The 9,097-nt window shown below is 43.1% G+C and overlaps 2 long non-coding RNA genes across 5 annotated transcripts; one reads left to right on the top strand and one right to left on the bottom strand.

Moving 5' to 3' along the window:
* Positions 1-3,128: 3,128 nt before the first annotated feature.
* Positions 3,129-5,449, bottom strand: LOC134482758 (uncharacterized). 3 transcript variants are annotated; one of them, XR_015641344.1, is made up of 2 exons: positions 4,879-5,449; positions 3,129-3,726 (listed from the first exon to the last, which is right to left on the bottom strand). It is a non-coding gene; the product is annotated as an uncharacterized LOC134482758 (long non-coding RNA). The 3 variants fall into 3 exon arrangements; XR_015641345.1 differs by having other exon boundaries at positions 4,852-5,445; XR_015641346.1 differs by having other exon boundaries at positions 4,357-5,433.
* On the top strand, positions 4,567-9,097 carry LOC120097882 (uncharacterized). 2 transcript variants are annotated; one of them, XR_015641347.1, is made up of 3 exons: positions 4,567-5,118; positions 6,081-6,409; positions 8,688-9,097. It is a non-coding gene; the product is annotated as an uncharacterized LOC120097882 (long non-coding RNA). The 2 variants fall into 2 exon arrangements; XR_015641348.1 differs by lacking the exon at positions 4,567-5,118 and adding an exon at positions 5,480-5,551 and having other exon boundaries at positions 8,688-9,096.

Genomic DNA, 9,097 nt, shown 5'->3' with positions numbered 1-9,097 from the left:
AGATCACCAAACTTGTCCTCAAATGTCTTAACCAGCTCAGCCTCAACCCTGGTCCTCAGTAACCCTGTTTTAGGTCTATGATCAAAGTACCAGGTCAATGTTTATGCCCTCTCTCCCAAGCCTATGCCTTACAACTCAACACCAAGCTCAGTGCAGTGAGGCAAAGTCCTTGCCCAGCCTTGTTTAGCGACCTCAGGCACCAGCTCACTGTTCTCCACCAGAGTCCTTAGAAGCCGGTCTGCAAAACTGACTCGTAAACTTGCATTGGAAGTAACCCCTGCATCCTTCCCCACAAACAGGTAGAGAGCAGGAGCTCAAAACTTTTCCAAAAAGTCTCTTCAATAACCTTACAAAACCCCTAGCCATACTTTAAGCCTGTTTTCCGTGTGGACACGGGGTTAAGAATTATTGCACATCACTGTTCCACATGGTGATGGGGGGACCGGCTGTCTTTCACAGCGGTGCTCTGCTTTGTAAAGTTGGTCCTCTCCTTGGTTGACAATGATGTCAGAAGTGTCCAGCATCCTCCTCCACCTTCGTCATCTTATTTGATCCAAGAATAGTAAGGTAGCAGGTGCCGGTGAAGGACGCAAAATCTGCGGGGGTTATGCTAGCTACTAAGTGAGATGTTAGATTCCAACTTCCCTAGCTCCCATCTATGCTCTATGTTAGAACATGGTCAGGGAAAGTCCAAATTTATCCACAACCAAATTATTAAAATGGGTAAGGGAATTTGGTAATGTTGAAAATACAGTTTTAACATACTGGAAAAAAAATATTTGTTTTACACTTATCTACAACAAAAAAAAAATAAAGACTTAAGAAACACCATATACAATAACATGAAACTAAAACAACACAATACACATAATGTAAGAACCACAAGGCATTTACATTGGAACCTGAGAAGTGACTGGGTGGAAATATTAGTGATAGTATAAAAACAGATTTCTGGGGTTGGGGATTTAGCTCAGTGGTAGAGCGCTTGCCTAGCACGCGCAAGGCCCTGAGTTCGGTCCCCAGCTCCGAAAAAAAATTTTTTTCTATCACATTAAGATGTTCGTCTGCCTAACCTGGGCTCTAAATTCAGCTCACCACCAAAGACAGTTTCAGGAAGTTACTTATCAGAATGAGCAAGGTGATTCTAAAGTGTACATGGATGGGCTGGGGCTACAGATCAGCCGTCTGTGCTGGACCCCGGACTCCATCACTACCACTGTATAAATCAAATTAAGGCCAGAAAGAAATGTAGGAGACCCAAATGGACAAGACAGTCTTGAGAATTAAGCTGGAAGATCTTTGACTCCCAGATGTCAATAGTTACAAATTTAGGTTACACAAGTGTATTAACTGTGTACAAATGATAGGCTGTATGAAATGCAAAGACCCCCAGGAAAAGAAGTTGTCGCATGGCTACAGTCCAGCAGGAGAAGAGTGGCTCTCTTCAGTAAGTGCTGCTTGATCAAGAGGACAACACTTGGAAAAAGGAGAGAAGGAGCTCGGCCTGCATATCACACAGATTATAAAAAGCAATTTAGGATGGGTCTTAAGCCAATATTCGAAAAGTTATACAGAAAGGTCTTCTGCAAGAGAATGAAGAAGAGTCTTTCCATGACTTTAGGGAAATTTTTTTATTATCTGTGAGAAAGAAAATGTTATCCAGTCCCAAGCAGTCATTCCTTAACATATACACAGACAAACAACATTAAATGGTCAGACTCTGCAGGATAGATAGATAGATAGATAGATAGATAGATAGATAGATAGATAGATGATGGATGGATAGATAGATTATAGAAAGATAGATACATAGATAGATGATAGATAGATAATAGATAATCCATAAATGATAGATAGATAGATAGATAGATGATAGATGGATAGAAAGATAGATAGATAGATAGATAGATAGATAGATAGATAGATAGATGTACGTGTATATGTCTGTGTGTCTGTGTATGTGTCTCTGTGTTCATATATACATATACATACACATATACATATATACATTTTACATATATGTGTATGACAATAATTTAAAGAAGAGGTCATGCATTTGACAGAAAGTAGAGACAACTTGGGGGGAGTTGGTGTGGAAGAGGGAGGGGTAGAAAGGATATAAATATAGTACTTCTGTATGTATGAAATTCTCAAGAAATAAAATATTTTAGAAAGATAAATGGATTTCCTTGTTATGTGCCCAAAGGACAAGCACTACATAAATCCATAAAACAACACGCTCAGGAGAAGACACCGCAGTACTAATCCTACCGGTGAGAAACCACGAACTGCCACATGCTTGTGTACTGTAATGGCTGTTTGTTCTATCATAAAACACTATGCAACAGTAAAAGATAAACCACTGATCTATCTAAATTGTGGGTTAATGCCACGCACTAAAATAGTAATGTAAATATAAAAAGTGCATACTGTTTTAATGTTTCTGTAATACTTAAACAAATAAAGAACTCTTAGAAGATGAACCTACTTGACAAAGGTGAGAAAATCAAGTCTCTTTGGGGACTAGTCTTCAATAGACAGGGATGGCAGAGAACACCTGAGGAGCTAGCCACAGCCCATAGCTTGGCTTGGGCGCAGTTAGCATTTGCATGGCTGTAGACATGTGTGGAATGTCTCTGAGCTGTATTAGTGCATACATACATGCATGTGAGTCTCCCAGCTCTCCAGGGTCATTAGGGTCATTGTCCAGGGTGGGCAAAGGTCACTGGTTGAAGGCTAAGTACTGAGATGTCTCACTAGCATGGGGAGGCATTGGGGACCTCAGGTGCTTGGTGACTGGGTTCTTACCTGGAGAAAGGCAGCTGAACCTGTAGTCGCACCAAAGTAAGTGACATTCTTTTGGTAGGAGGAATGGGGGGTTTCCAGATCCCCAGACAAGGTCAGAGAAGGAGAAGCCCCATTGGTAAAGGGAGTGTCTCATTTTGTGCCAAGCTCAGAAGGCTATCCAAACAATGGTAGGTCTCAAACTTAATTCGCAGTTTCTCCACACACACATACACACATGAACGTGTGTGTGTGTGTGTGTGTGTGTGTGTGTGTGTGTGTATGTGTGTGTTCCCTGAAATAACTTAAAAAGACAGAAGAAAAAGAGCCGAGATCAAGTGTGATGAGGGATTGACAAAGAGAAATCACTTTGTCCGATTCTGTGAAATTTATTTTTTCTTTCCTCTTTTTAATTTAACAGTGGTTTTGTGTAATGTGGATATCTCTGTAACTTTACAAAATGATTTAAGACTCGGAGAGTTTTCCCAGTGTTTGTATTTAGATTTACTTTGTGGTCAACTGCATTAGTTCATGCTCTGTTAAACATTCCCGCTACACAAGTAGTTACTTTTCGCTTGTTCTATTTGGCTATTACTGCAGACCCGTCTTAGTGAACACTTTTTAAAAATTTGGAGCAGACTCTTTTTCTTTAAGGAACTGGAAAAAAAAAAGCACTTTGAGATAGTAAGGTTTTAGTTTAAGGATAGTCTAGCTTATTTTAAAGAAAACCATCTAAGATTTCCAGAACGGTGGCAGATGTTGGTGTGTTCTGTGGTGAGAAGATGTCCCTTTACTTAGCTATGATGGTGAAGAAGTCACTGTCACCAGGACGTCCCACATCAATCATGTTGCAGGATGAAGGGCAGCATGCACCGGCTTTAGTCAGCAGCAGCAGTGAGCTTCCTTACAAAGTTGAGATGATCCTGCTCCACTTTAAATGACCTATAATTAAAACATTCTCCCATTACATAAATATTTAGGAAATTAATCTGAAAATAATATCTCGCTTTTATGTGAGCTTGAAAAGCCAATAGTTTTCAAAATTGCTAACTTTATCACTCTTACATTTATGTGCCCATGACATTTTAATGGCTGCTTTCCATTATAAAATTCATTTAAAGATATTTGCTTCTCCTTTTCTTTTATAAAGACTTCAGTGTACTCACCAGGGGGCCAGTGAGTTAAGGAGATAAAACATTCGTGGTCACTTTCTACTTTGTTAGTACTCCACTGTACTGCTATCAAAATCATTTTAATGCAATGTGGCTTTCTGCCTCACAGCACAGATGAAGACAAGAGCCCTAACAACACAAGCCTGATGAGGCAGAAGAACCAAAAGTTCAAAGCCTGTTTGAGCGCAGAGAGAGTTCAATGCTAACTTGAACATCTTGGTGAGACTCTGACTTAAAATAAGGGCTAGAGGTTGAAGTTTAGTGGTGACTGAGGACCTGCAAGGTCCGGGGTGCCGTTACCAGTTTACACTTTCACAATCACACACCAACACACACACATGTGTGTGCAGAAACTCTTTTGGTTGATAGGTTCCGGTGACACCCAATTACCCCAAGTCACCTAAGTGGCCATTAAACAAGCAGAGTCTTGGCTGAACTTGAGGACTGATGCATGTTTCAGTAACACCGCTAAGAGCATCTTCCTTCTGGAAAACCTAAGCAGGGGCGAACTTGGGCTGCTGAGCCGTTCTGATGGAGAGTTTAAGATCGTTTGTCTGAGGGTGGACTGGGAGGCTACATTCCACCCGTTGCTGCCAGCGTTCAGTTTTCACAGGGGCACTGCGCAGAACAAACTGCTTCTGTCCCTGCTTTCCTTTCACTGTGGGGCTGCCGCAGCGCATCCATTCGTCCCCTCTAGTTGTCGGCTACGTAAGGACACCAGCTACTCCTGTAGCGGGTGGGTTTGCCTATTCGGATTTGCCACGAATCCGTACAAAGCAAATGCCTTTATAAATGCAGCAGAAGTCCAAAATATAGAATGGGGGAACCATACACGGGAGAAATGAGATCACGCTAATGCAAGACTGTAGAGGTCAATGAAAGAAATCATCGTTACTTATCAAAATCAAACAGGAGCGGCAACCTGAGATTTCTGCCTCTTACGTGTCTTCTGTGAGGAAGCACGCTGTGTATTTTGTTTCTATAAAGAGATCCGGAGAGGACTGTTCTAAAAGCTGGATACAGTAAGCTGCTGAAAGGGCCCAGATGTTTGTTTAGGCTTCTCTGGTCTCCCGGGAGCTGGCTCTGATTTCAACTGGAGAGCATACAGTGTCCTTGGCTACTGGCCTCTGTTTGCCTCACATGGAGACAAGCCTGGATCAAGGTTTGCCCTGACAAACATTTGTTAACTTATAATTTATTTAGAGATATTAACTGAACCAGAATGATTAAACCTTTTACAATTAACAGAGGTTAGGATGGGTAACTCAACATCTCTGCCACTTAACCCTCACGTCTTCTGGGTTAGAGTTTGTGACTCTGTTAATTTTCTACTTTCTACATCAGCTCATTGGTGAACTTAGATAAATTTAGGTAAAAATTATTGAGAAACCAATGCCATGTTCTAACTTTAAACCACAAATGCTGCCCTGGGTTATAAATTGTGGGGAGCGGGTGCAGCGGCAATCCCAAGATGGCGCCCGGGACTGCTGCACTTACAACTAGCACCTGAAAGTAAGCCACGCCCCCATCGTGAGAGCTGCGCAGGCGCACCATGACGATAGATCAGGCCATGCGACGTGGACCTACGAACTGAGGTTACGCAGAGGCGGTTGAGGGAGGTTATAAGGGAGTGCGATCTGGGGCTGGATTGAGACATTGTTGCTGCTTGCAGAAAAAAGGGTTCCTGAATAAGCTGCTTTGAGAAGAGTCGGGGTTGGAAGCGACAATAAATACACTTTAATCACTAACACGGCACTGAAAATATATGTGGTGTTTGCTGGTATAGGTCTTATGTAAATGTTTTTATATTTTGTTAAACAAAAGTACATTTAAGATTCAATTTATTTGAAGCAGTAATTTTCTTTTATTGTGGCTCTTCAACTAGTCACGCAGTTCAGCTTACTGGTTACTTTACAGCTAGGCTTGGTGCCCAGTGCTTGTTAGTCTCAGCACTCAGGCTATCGACAATCATACTGTCTGACTTCATGTCGAAATGCAGTGAAAATAACGGTGACATTTGTGTTTGCGTCCTGGGGCAGTGATAAAAATGAAAGATTTAAAATCAAATCAAACTGAAGAGTACACTTTGAGTTCAAATTTCAAACTGTTTCCTTCTTATTTCAGGGCCACTTGATGACCGTCCCTATGGCTGAAGCATGGGGGGAGTGCCCAAATGCCTCTGTCTGGGTCTGACATTCAGGTCTATAATATCAGCGTCTGAACGGAGACCCAGCAACAGTGAATGAGAATGATGCTTGGGCCAGCCGGGCATCCCATTGAGAGATACCTTAACTTGAAGGAAGCAACTCCCCTCAAACCAGTGCCATTGGCAGCAAAAAGTAGACTGCACTGAAGGACTAGAAGAAAATCTTAGAGTGGGCTATGGTGGAACAGCACCCAGGAGGTTAAGGAGGCAGGATTGCCACAACCCCAAGGACAGCCTGAGCTACAGAGTGAGTTTGAGACAAGCCTGGGCTAATAGCAAGGCCCTGTTTAAAACAAATAATAAAATAAAATAAAGAAAAGAAAGGAGGGGTGGGGGCTGGGGGCTGGGGTGGAACTCAGAAGTGGAGCACTTGTTTTAGACGTCCAAGGTATCATGTCTTTTGGGGGCTGGGGAGAAGAATTTTGGTAATGATGTAGTAAGTGAAGAATGTGATTTTCAGAAAGAATAGGACTTGATTATGCATCTTCAATTTCAACAGATGAATTGGGGGGAGGGGGAGGTCACTGCTACTGATCATTCCACTAGTTTTAGATGGAATAAAACAATTCGTGAACCGTGGAGAAAAGAATATATTACAAGTTGGAAGTCCAAGAAGGAAGAGAATGAAGAAAGACTTAAGTCTTTAGGCCACGGTAGTCCAAAAAGTTATGTAGCCTAGAACAATGACCAAAGACACACGGCCTTTTGAAATCCCTCTATCACAAGCATGGAATCCTACAGTTTTTCAGTCAGAGTGAACTGGTTACCTTAAAAGACATAGAATTAAACCAGTATCGGCCTTTTCATCTACAACTTTCTGGGAGTTAGAAAAGACAACACGCACATTTAAAGAGAGGGGCGAGTCCCGGGACCCGACACAGAGCAGTGCATTGGCGGAACGGCGCTGTCTCATCCACAAAGAGCCCAGGGAGGCTCGTGACCTCTTTTCTGAGAAAACTACCCCAGGAAGAAGACACAACAAAAGAATGTGACTGGGTAATGATTCCCTAACTTTGCAGCTAAGCCCAAGTGGACAAGGATGCTGGATATGTGGACAGGCGTAACTATACAGGGAGCGAAGTCTCACAGATGGCTCTAGCACGGTACCCCTCACCTTCCTGCATCTTCGCTCTTCCTCTCCACAAAGGAAGCGTGGTGCGCATACTGGAGACTCTTACCCAAAACCCTTTTGGACTCCTCCGCTCCCTGCAGATAGATCCCTATTTCCGGTACTTAATTCCACAGTTAAACTCTTAGGTCCATGCTCCATTTCGCATCCGCATCCCATACTCGCATTCCTCTGATGACTTTTCTTACAGATTATGTCCTTTGACTAAAGCCTGACATTTTTGTTTGACTTGATTTGTTTGTTTGTTTGTTTGTTTTGTTTTTCGAGACAGGGTTTCTCTATGTAGCCCTTGCTGTCTCGAAACTCGTGCTCAGTGGCCTACCTGCCTCTGCCTCCTGAGAGTGCTGGGATTAAAGGGGGTGCACCTCCACCGGCCTGAGGTTATTTCTGCCACCTCTCTTACGTCTCCTAGCCATAGCACTTGGCCTAACCATGGAGGTAGGTGGTTCCTGCCCCCCCCCCCCCACTACACACCTTTTCCCCTTGCATTTCCTGACTGGGCTCCTCACCGCAGGAGTTTCTCTACTTGCTTCTTGGCCTCGCTCCCTGTTCTGTGGTCATGTGTACTAAAATTAGCCATTGCCAGTGTGACAGTACCAAGTGAGCCCTTGACAAGGTGACTGAGACTTGTAAGGATGCCCCTTGCAAATTAGACTAAGCTGTCCTTTTAAAAGAGCTACGGAGTGGGGTGGGGGTGGGAAGGATAGCTCAGTAGGCAGAGGATTTGCCTCGAAAGCAGGAAGACTGAGCTTCATTCCCAGCACCAAATCTAACGCCATGTGAAGCAGCAGATGCCTGTAATTCCAGTAACGGGAAAAGTAGATAGGGTTGGGTTCTTGGGTCTTGCTGGCCACCAGGTCTGGCCTAACATGGGAGTCCCTGGTCCCCAGGGAGAGGCTCTGTCTCAAAAGTAAAATAAAAACTAACAGAGCAAAAGCAAAGTGACTTAGGTTCTAAGGTCTAGCCCCTGTGGTTGACGGCTGACTTCTGCACACAGATGCACATGCGCCCATGTGCGCATGCTCACACACACACACACACACACACACACACACACACACACACACACGGGCCTGATGGAAAGGGCTTGTCCCTTTGGGCCATCCACCTTCTGCCAAGGGATGACACAGTGTTCCTCGAGACTGGGTTACTCAGCATTCAACTTGCTGTTTGGAAGTAGAGATGGAAACCACAACAAACAGCCAACCTTCCAAACCTTCCAGAGATTATTTCTTGGACAATAGACTACCAGCTCACACGACTGTAAGAAATAGGTTTTCTGTTCTTTATAAGTCATCTATTGTTACGGCATCACAAAATAGGCTCAGATACTAATGACTAGAAAATAGAAATCAAACATTACCCTCATTAAAATGGTCATTGTTTCTTTTTAAAGGCAAAGAAAGAAAAACAAGTCAATAGAAACCAGACGCTGGAAAAGACATGGAGAATTTGGATTTCAGACGTACTGTTGGTGGACATGTCAAGTAGTCTCAGCCATTCCAGAGGTTCCTCGAGAAATTCAAAGGAGAATTGCCACATAATTAAGCCATTCCATTTCTGGGCATATAGCCAAAAAATCTCCGAGATATTTGTGTACCCAGCCTAGTTCATTGAGGCATTATTCACAAGCGGGGGCTGAGGGGTGGGGGAGAAGCCACCTAACATCTATCAGGAGATGAATGGGTAAAAAAAAAATATGGAATACAATGGAAGGTAATTTCTTCACAGCCCAGGAAATCCTGTCAGAGGTTAGTACATAGACAAACCTTCAGAAGACATTAAAAAGCCAAGTAAGACACAAAA

Source organism: Rattus norvegicus, chromosome 17, assembly GCF_021556685.1.
Source record: "Rattus norvegicus strain SHRSP/BbbUtx chromosome 17, alternate assembly SHRSP_T2T, whole genome shotgun sequence".
NCBI classification, from domain to species: Eukaryota; Metazoa; Chordata; class Mammalia; order Rodentia; family Muridae; genus Rattus; species Rattus norvegicus.
Note: the sequence above shows the minus strand (reverse complement) of the source record. Positions and strands in the feature narration are given on the sequence as shown.